The sequence below is a fragment of the Arachis hypogaea genome, chromosome 18 (genome assembly GCF_003086295.3).
Source record: "Arachis hypogaea cultivar Tifrunner chromosome 18, arahy.Tifrunner.gnm2.J5K5, whole genome shotgun sequence".
NCBI lineage: Eukaryota > Viridiplantae > Streptophyta > Magnoliopsida > Fabales > Fabaceae > Arachis > Arachis hypogaea.
This window is the reverse complement of record NC_092053.1, coordinates 44,044,600-44,053,181: the sequence shown is the minus strand read 5'-3', so window position 1 is coordinate 44,053,181 and position 8,582 is coordinate 44,044,600. Positions and strand designations below refer to the sequence as shown.

General features: G+C 35.9%; 1 non-coding gene across 1 annotated transcript; it reads right to left on the bottom strand.

Moving 5' to 3' along the window:
- Positions 1 to 6,849: 6,849 nt before the first annotated feature.
- On the bottom strand, positions 6,850 to 6,957 carry LOC112774780 (small nucleolar RNA R71). The gene has a single exon (XR_003189241.1). It is a non-coding gene; the product is annotated as a small nucleolar RNA R71 (small nucleolar RNA).
- Positions 6,958 to 8,582: the final 1,625 nt, after the last annotated feature.

The following is an 8,582-nucleotide window of genomic DNA, read 5'->3' as shown; positions in this document are numbered from 1 at the left end:
TCCCATACACCCAAATCCAATCCTATACACATTTATTAATTTCTCGATTACATAACATTATATGAGTTAAAAATGATATTCAAGTCAACTAAATATGCATACAATGACACTACAAGCTCAAGCACAACTATAACAGCACCAATTACACTTGAATACTCTTGATATATATACCAGACACATACACCTGTATTTTTTTTAATTACATAACATTATATGAGTTCAAAATGATATTTAAGGTTAAAATTTCACTAGAAGCACCATTCAAATTTGAATTCGATGATATACACAAAAAAATTGGCCATATACACCCAAATATGAGTTCACTTGAAATACGGTATAAAGTTTATATGTATACAAGCTCAATTCCTAACATGGAAACATGCACAAAAATAGATGAAAAATACAAGTTAAACCATTCTCTAAAAGTATGTAAAACAGTATAAGAGACTTGAGCAGTTTCACCATAACCTTAGTATCTACTTTAAACCAAGAATATATAATGAATCTACTTAATAAAAGAGAAATACGATGATATAATGCTTTATTTTCAAAATCAGAAATAGAAATCTGAAAAACCTAGAAGATTAGTGAAATAGCTCGGAGGTTCTCAACATGGTAACAGTGTCCAAAATGTAAGGCTCTGGAATGCTAAAGGCAATCCTAGAACTTCACATCAAACTGGAGATTCAAGCTTAAAGCAATATCAAATGTGAAATCATAACTTAAAAACTATAGTGAAACAAGGGTAATCTATTTTAGGGAATTTCTAACTAATTCAACACCATGAACCCATACCCGTCACCATCCTAACCTCTACGTGACCCTGTCACCACCACCTACTGAACCTCCTCAATATTAAGGTCAAACACAAATAAATACAAACAGATAATTCACAGGTAATAAGACATATACAGCAAGAACAACAGGAAGCATATATACATGTTATACAATTAGACAAACAATGAAAGAAGGTAAAGCAATACAAACATATAGGAAATGAACATGATGAATGCATGTCCTATTGGCTGTGATATCATATTGTCGGTTCAACTGCCAAGCCGACACATTCCCATGGAAATGTAGCTTTCGGTCACATTTATAATTGGGAACCCCTTGGATATAGTGCCCGACCCACTTTTCCTGAGATATAGTGCTCGGCCACTCTTATGACCGAAAGTAAGTGAGCAGAACTTTAACCACAGCTCTCACACCTCAGCATAAGCGGGACGAACCCCACGCCATATGCCTACAACTCAGCATAAGCAGGACGAACCTCAGCCCTTAAGCTTACATATCATTGATGGTATTCAAAAGAAATGATCATTTCCAAAAACAATTTCCAATAAGTTCATCATTCATTACCGAGTCCCAGACTCGTCATAACCATCACGAATTCTTAAGTTTGCAATATCATCATCAATATAATACTCCCTCACATATACCCAGCTAGTTCATCCTCCGTCCATCAGAAGCTTAAGTTTCTGTTTTCTAATCTTATTACCATAATTAAACAAAGTAACTCATTTATTGTATTCTCCCATGTTTTAAAGCCTAAAATAAGCTAAAGGATCTTAAACAAGTGTTATGGAAGTTTACAAGCTTTCCAAAAAGGTAAAACGGTTAAAAACAGGATTTTTATTGAAAACCAGAACAATGTGTGTATGCACACAAAGTAAAATTTTCTATTTTGTGTGCACGCATGAATATGTGTGGACGCCCTCAACAGAAGGCACTTCCTATCTTGTGCGTACGCATGATGTTGTGCATATGCACAACTTGCAAAATTCGTAGGGTGTGCGTGCATGATGAGCGGATATTTTATACGCTTTTTGGCATCATTTTCATATAGTTTTTGTTATTTTTTGTTTAAGTTTTATTATACTTTCATAGGTTTTAGTGTAAAATTCATATTTTTGAATTCTACTTTGAGTTTTTGTGTTTTATGATGATTTCAAGCATTTTCTGGCTGAAATTGAGCAACTTTGGAAAAAGTCTGATTCAGAGACAGAGAAGGACTGCAGATGCTGTTGGATTCTGACCTCCATGCACTCGAAGGAGACTTTTTGGAGCTAAAAATATCCAAATAGTGCGCTTTCAATGGCGTTGAAATGCTAGCATCCAGGGCTTTTCAGCAATATATAATAGTCTATACTTTGCTCTGAATTGAAGTTCCAAAGCTGGCATTCAACGGTAGCTCTTCACCCTCTTCCTGTCGTTGGACGCCCAAAAGGGAGCAGCTGGCGTCCAACGCCCAAAAAGGAGACCAAAGCCAGCGTTCAATGCCTAAGAGGAGTCGTAGGTCGTGGAGACACCCTTAGCTCAGCCCAAACACTCACCAAGTGGGCCCTAGAAGTGGATTTTCACACTACAAGACATTCTATCATAATTTTGTACTTCTTAATTACTAGGTTATTATATATAGGAGGAGATCACCCTTGTTTAGGATCTTCTTCCCCCACTTTTAAATTCGAACACTATTCTATGTTCAGTATGAGTCACTAACCTCCTAGGTTAAGGTTAGGAGCTCTACTGATTCTTATGGATTAATGATATCACTATTCTATTTCAATCTATGCTTGATTCTATTCTAAGATGTATCTTCGTTCTTCATCCTATTGAATTGGGAGTGTAACTTGACCGTCATCCCTATTCAACTGGGTTCTTGAGAGTCCTTGACGGGATAGTTGATGAGCGGATAATTTATACGCTTTTTGGCATTGTTTTTACATAGTTTTCAATATAATTTAGTTAGTTTTTAGTATATTTTTATTATTTTTAATTAAAATTCACATTTCTGGACTTTACTATGAGTTTGTGTGTTTTTCTATGATTTCAGATATTTTCTGGCTGAAATTGAGGGACTTGAGCAAAAATCAGATTCAGAGGTTGAAGAAGGACTGCAGATGCTGCTGGATTCTGACCTCCCTGCAATCAAAGTGGATTTTCTGGAGCTAAAAAACTCCAAATGGCGCTCTCTCAATTGTGTTGGAAAGTAGACATCCAGGGCTTTCCAGCAATATATAATAATCCATACTTTGCCTGAGTTTAGATGACGCAAACTGGCGTTCAACACCAGTTTCATGCTACATTCTGGAGTTAAACGCCAAAAACAGGTTGCAAAGTGGAGTTAAACGCCAGAAACAGGTTACAAACTGGCGTTCAACTCCACGAAAAGCCTCTACATGTGTAAATCTCAATGCTCAGCCCAAGCACACACCAAGTGGGTCCCAGAAGTGGATTTCTGCATCATTTACTTATTTCTGTAAACCCTAGTAACTAGTTTAGTATAAATAGAATTTTTTACTATTGTCTTTACATCTTTGGATCACTTTTTGTTCATCTTGGGATTATCTCTTGATCCTCTGATCACGTTTGGGGGCTAGCCATTCGGCCATGCCTGAACCTTCATCACTTATGTATTTTCAACGGTAGAGTTTCTGCTGTTCCTCATGAATTAATACAAAGTACTATTGTTTTTCTATTCAATTCAAGCTTATTCCACTTCTAAGATATTCATTCGCACCCAAGAACATGATGAATGTGATGATTATGTGACGCTCATCATCATTCTCACTTACGAATGCGTGCCTGACAAACACTTCCGTTCTACATGCAAACAAGATAGAATGAGTATCTCTTAGATATCTAATACAAGGGACCGAGTCCGAGATATTAGAATCTTTGTGGTATAACTTAGATATCTAATACAAGGGACCGAGTCTGAGATATTAGAATCTTCGTGGTATAAGTTAGAACTCATGGATGGCCATTCTTGAGATCCGGAAAGTCTAAACCTTGTCTGTGGTATTCCGAGTAGGATCTGGGAAGGGATGGATGTGACGAGCTTCAAACTCGCGAGTGCTGGGCGTAGTGACAGACGCAAAAGGATCAATGGATCCTATTCCAGTATGATCCAGAACTGACAGATGATTAGCCATGCAGTGACAGCGCATTGGACCATTTTCACAGAGAGGATGGGATGTAGCCATTGACAACGATGATGCCCTACATAAAGCTTGCTATGGAAAGGAGTAGAAATGGTTGGATGAAGACAGCAGGAAAGCAGAGGTTCAGAGGAACGAAAGCATCTCTATATGCTTATCTGAAATTCTCACCAATGAATTACATAAGTATCTCTATCCTAGTTTATTTTTTATTTAGATTTTAATTATTAAATATCCATAACCAATTGAACTCGCCTGACTGAGATTTACAAGGTGACCATAGCTTGCTTCAAGCCGACAATCTCCGTGGGATCGACCCTTACTCACGTAAGGTTTATTACTTGGACGACCCAGTGCACTAGCTGGTTAGTTGTATTGAAATTGTGAAAGAGAACCAAGATTATGAACGTGCGTATAAAGTTTTCAGCGCCGTTACCAAGGAATGAATAATCATGATTTCGTGCACCAAGTTTTTGGCGCCATTGTCGGGGATTGTTTGAGTTTGGACAACTGACGGTTCATCTTGTTGCTCAGATTAGGTAATTTTATTTTAATTTTAAGCTTTTTGTTTTTATTATTCTTAATTTCGAAAAAAAATATAAATTATTCTATATTCTTTAGAATTTTTAAGAATGAATTCTAGAGTTTCATGAAGCATGTTGAAGCCTGGCTGGCTGTAAAGCCATGTCTAAATCTTTTGGACCGAGGTTTCACTTATCCTCAAGAGAAGAGCTTCTTTGTCTTCTTTATCAAATCAGCTGTTATATGCATGATTTGTATTTGCTGAAGCTTGGCTGGCCATTGGCCATGTCTAGTGTTTTGGACCGGAGCTTTCACTGAAAGCTTGGCTGGCTAGTAAGCCATGTCTAATTCCTGGACTGGAGCTTTAGACTAACACTACAAGATTTCTGGAATTCCTATTAAAAATTTTGAAATCCTTATTTTGCTTTTTCCAAATAATTTTCGAAAAATCCAAAAAAAAAATAATTCAATAAAACCAAAAATATTTTATGTTTCTTGTTTGAGTCTAGAGTCAAATTTTAAGTTTGGTGTCAATTGCATATTTTTAATTTTTCCTAAAAAAAAAATTTTCGAAAATTCATGCATGATGTTCTTCATGATCTTCAAGTTGTTCTTGATAAGTCTTCTTGTTTGATCTTTAAAATTTCTTGTTTTGTGTCTTTTCTTGTTTTTCATATGCATTCTTGAATTATTAGTGTCTAGAGAATAAAAATTTTTAAGTTTGGTGTCTTGCATGTTTTTATTTTCTTGAAAATTTTTCAAAAATAAGTTCTTGATGTTCATCATGATCTTCTAAGTGTTCTTGGTGTTCATCTTGACATTCATAGTGTTCTTGCATGCATCATGTGTTTTGATTCATAATTTTCATGTTGTGGGTCTTTTGGTTATTTTTCTCTTTCTTCATTAAAAATTCAAAAATCAAAAAAATATCTTTCCCTTATTTCACTCATAAATTTTGAAAATTTGAGTTGACTTTTTCAAAAATCTTTAAAATCTAGTTGTTTCTTATGAGTCAAATCAAATTTTCAATTTAAAAATTCTATCTTTTTCAAATCTTTTTCAAAAATCAAATCTTTTTCACTTTTTCTTTTATATTTTCGAAAATTTCCATTTGATTCTCAAAAATCTTTTTCTTATCTTGTTTCATAATTTCAAAATATTTACTAACAATTAATGTGATTGATTCAAAATTTTTAAGTTTGTTACTTGCCTAGTAAGAAAGGTTCAATCTTTAAACTTTAAAATCATATCTTTCTAGTTTCTTGTTAGTCAAGTAATCAACTTTGATTTTCAAAATCAAATCTTTTCAAATTTCTTTTTCAAATCTTTCTCAAAATAAGTTTTAATCACATCTTTTTCAAAATCAATTTCAAAATCTTTTCTAACTTCATATCTTTTCAAATTTGATTTTCAAATCTTTTTCAATTAACCACTTGACTTTTTGTTTGATTTTTAAAAGTTTACTATTTCAATCATATCTTTTTCAAAACTACCTAACTAATTCTCTCTCTAATTTTTGAAAATCACTTTCCTTTTTTTTCAAAATTCCTTCTTTTTATTAACTAATTGTTTTAATTTTTAATTTAATTTGATTTCAATTTTAATTTTCGAAATTTAACTTTAAATTTTATTTTTAATTTAATTAATTTTTGAAATTCACCCTCTCTCATCTCCTTCTAATTATTTATTTATTTACTAACACTTCTCTTCATCTCAAAATTCGAACCCTCCCTTCCTCTTGGTGTTCGAATTTCTCTTCTTCTATTCTTCTATTCTTATACTCACATATAGGAATCTCTATACTATGACATAGAGGATTCCATATTTTCTTTTTTGTTTTCTTCTTTTTCATATAAGCAGGAACAAGGATAAGAATATTCTTGTTGAAGCTGATCCTGAACCTGAAAGGACTCTGAAGAGGAAGCCAAGAGAAGCCAAAGCACAACTCTCTGGAGAAAATCTGACAGAAATTTTCGAAAAAGAAGAGAACATGGCCGAAAATAATAACAATGCAAGGAAGATGCTTGGTGACTTTACTGCACCAAATTCCAATTTACATGGAAGAAGCATCTCAATCCCTGCCATTGGAGCAAACAATTTTGAGCTGAAACCTCAATTAGTTTCTCTGATGCAACAGAACTGCAAGTTGCATGGACTTCTATCAGAAGATCCTTTTCAGTTCTTAACTGAATTCTTGTAAATCTGTGATACTGTTAAGACCAATGGGGTTGATCCTGAGGTCTACAGGCTTATGCTTTTCCCGTTTGCTGTAAGAAACAGAGCTAGAGTATGGTTGGACTCTCAACCTAAGGACAGCCTGAACTCTTGGGATATGCTGGTCACGGCTTTCTTAGCCAAGTTCTTTCCTCCTCAAAAGCTTAGTAAGCTTAGAGTGGATGTTCAAACTTTCAGACAAAAGGAAGGTGAATCCCTCTATGAAGCTTGGGAGAGATACAAGGAACTGACTAAAAGGTGTCCTTCTGACATGCTTTCAGAATGGACCATCCTGGATATATTCTATGATGGTCTATCTGAATTATCTAAAATTTCATTGGACCATTCTGCAGGTGGATCCATTCACCTAAAGAAAACACCTGCAGAAGCTCAAGAACTCATTGACATGGTTGCAAATAACCAGTTCATGTACATTTCTGAAAGGAATCCTGTGAATAATGGGACGCCTATGAGGAAGGGAGTTCTTGAAATTGATACTCTGAATGCCATATTGGCTCAGAATAAAATATTGACTCAGCAAGTCAATATGATCTCTCAGAGTCTGAATGGATTGAAGGAATCGTCCAACAGTACTAAAGAGGCATCTTCTGAAGAAGAAGCTTATGATCCTGAGAACCCTGCAATAGCAGAGGTGAATTACATGGGTGAACCCTATGGAAACACCTATAATTTCTCATGGAGAAATCATCCAAATTTCTCATGGAAGGATCAACAAAAGCCTTAACAAGGCTTTAATAATGGTGGAAGAAACAGGTTTAGCAATAGCAAGCCTTTTCCATCATCCACTCAGCAACAGACAGAGAATTCTGAGCAGAATCCATCTAGCTTAGCAAATATAGTCTCTGATCTATCTAAGGCCACTCTAAGTTTCATGAATGAAACAAGGTCCTCCATTAGAAATTTGGAGGCACAAGTGGGCCAACTGAGCAAAAGAGTCATTGAAACTCCTCCTAGTACTCTTCCAAGCAATACAGAAGAGAATCCAAAGAGAGAGTGCAAGGCCATTGATATAACCAAAATGGCCGAACTTACAAGGGAGGGAGAGGACGTGAATCCCAGTGAAGAAGACCTACTGGGATGTCCAGTGATCAACAAGGAGTTCCCCTTTGAGGATCCAAAGGAATCTGAGACTCAAATAGAAACCATAGAGATTCCATTGAACCTCCTTTTACCCTTCATGAGCTTTAATGAGTATTCTTCCTCTGAAGAGGATGAGGATGTTACTGAAGAGCAAGTTGCCAGGTACCTTGGTGCAATCATGAAGCTGAATGCCAAATTATTTGGTAATGAGACTTGGGAAGATGAACCTCCCTTGCTCATCAATGAACTAAGTGATCTGGATCAACTGACATTGCCTCAGAAGAAACAGGATCCTGAAAAGTTCTTAATACATTGTACCATAGGCACCATGACCTTTGAGAAGGCTCTATGTGACCTTGGGTCAGGAATAAACCTCATGCCACTCTCTGTAATGGAGAAACTAGGAATCCTTGAGGTACAAGCTGCCAATTTCTCATTAGAGATGGCAGAAAAATCCATGAAAATGGCTTATGGACAAGTGGAGGATGTGTTAGTAAAGGTTGAAGATCTTTACATCCCTGCTGATTTCATAATCCTAGACACTGGGAAGGATGAGGATGAATCCATCATCCTTGGAAGACCCTTCCTAGCCACAGCAAGAGCTGTGATTGATGTGGACAGAGGAGAGTTGGTCCTTTAACTGAATGAGGACAACCTTGTGTTTAAAACTCAAGGATCTCCTTCTGTAACCATGGAGAGGAAGCATGAAAAGCTTCTCTCACTGTAGAGTCAACCAAAGCCCCCACAGTCAAACTCTAAGTTTGGTGTTGGGAGGCCACAACCAAACTCTAAGTTTGGTGT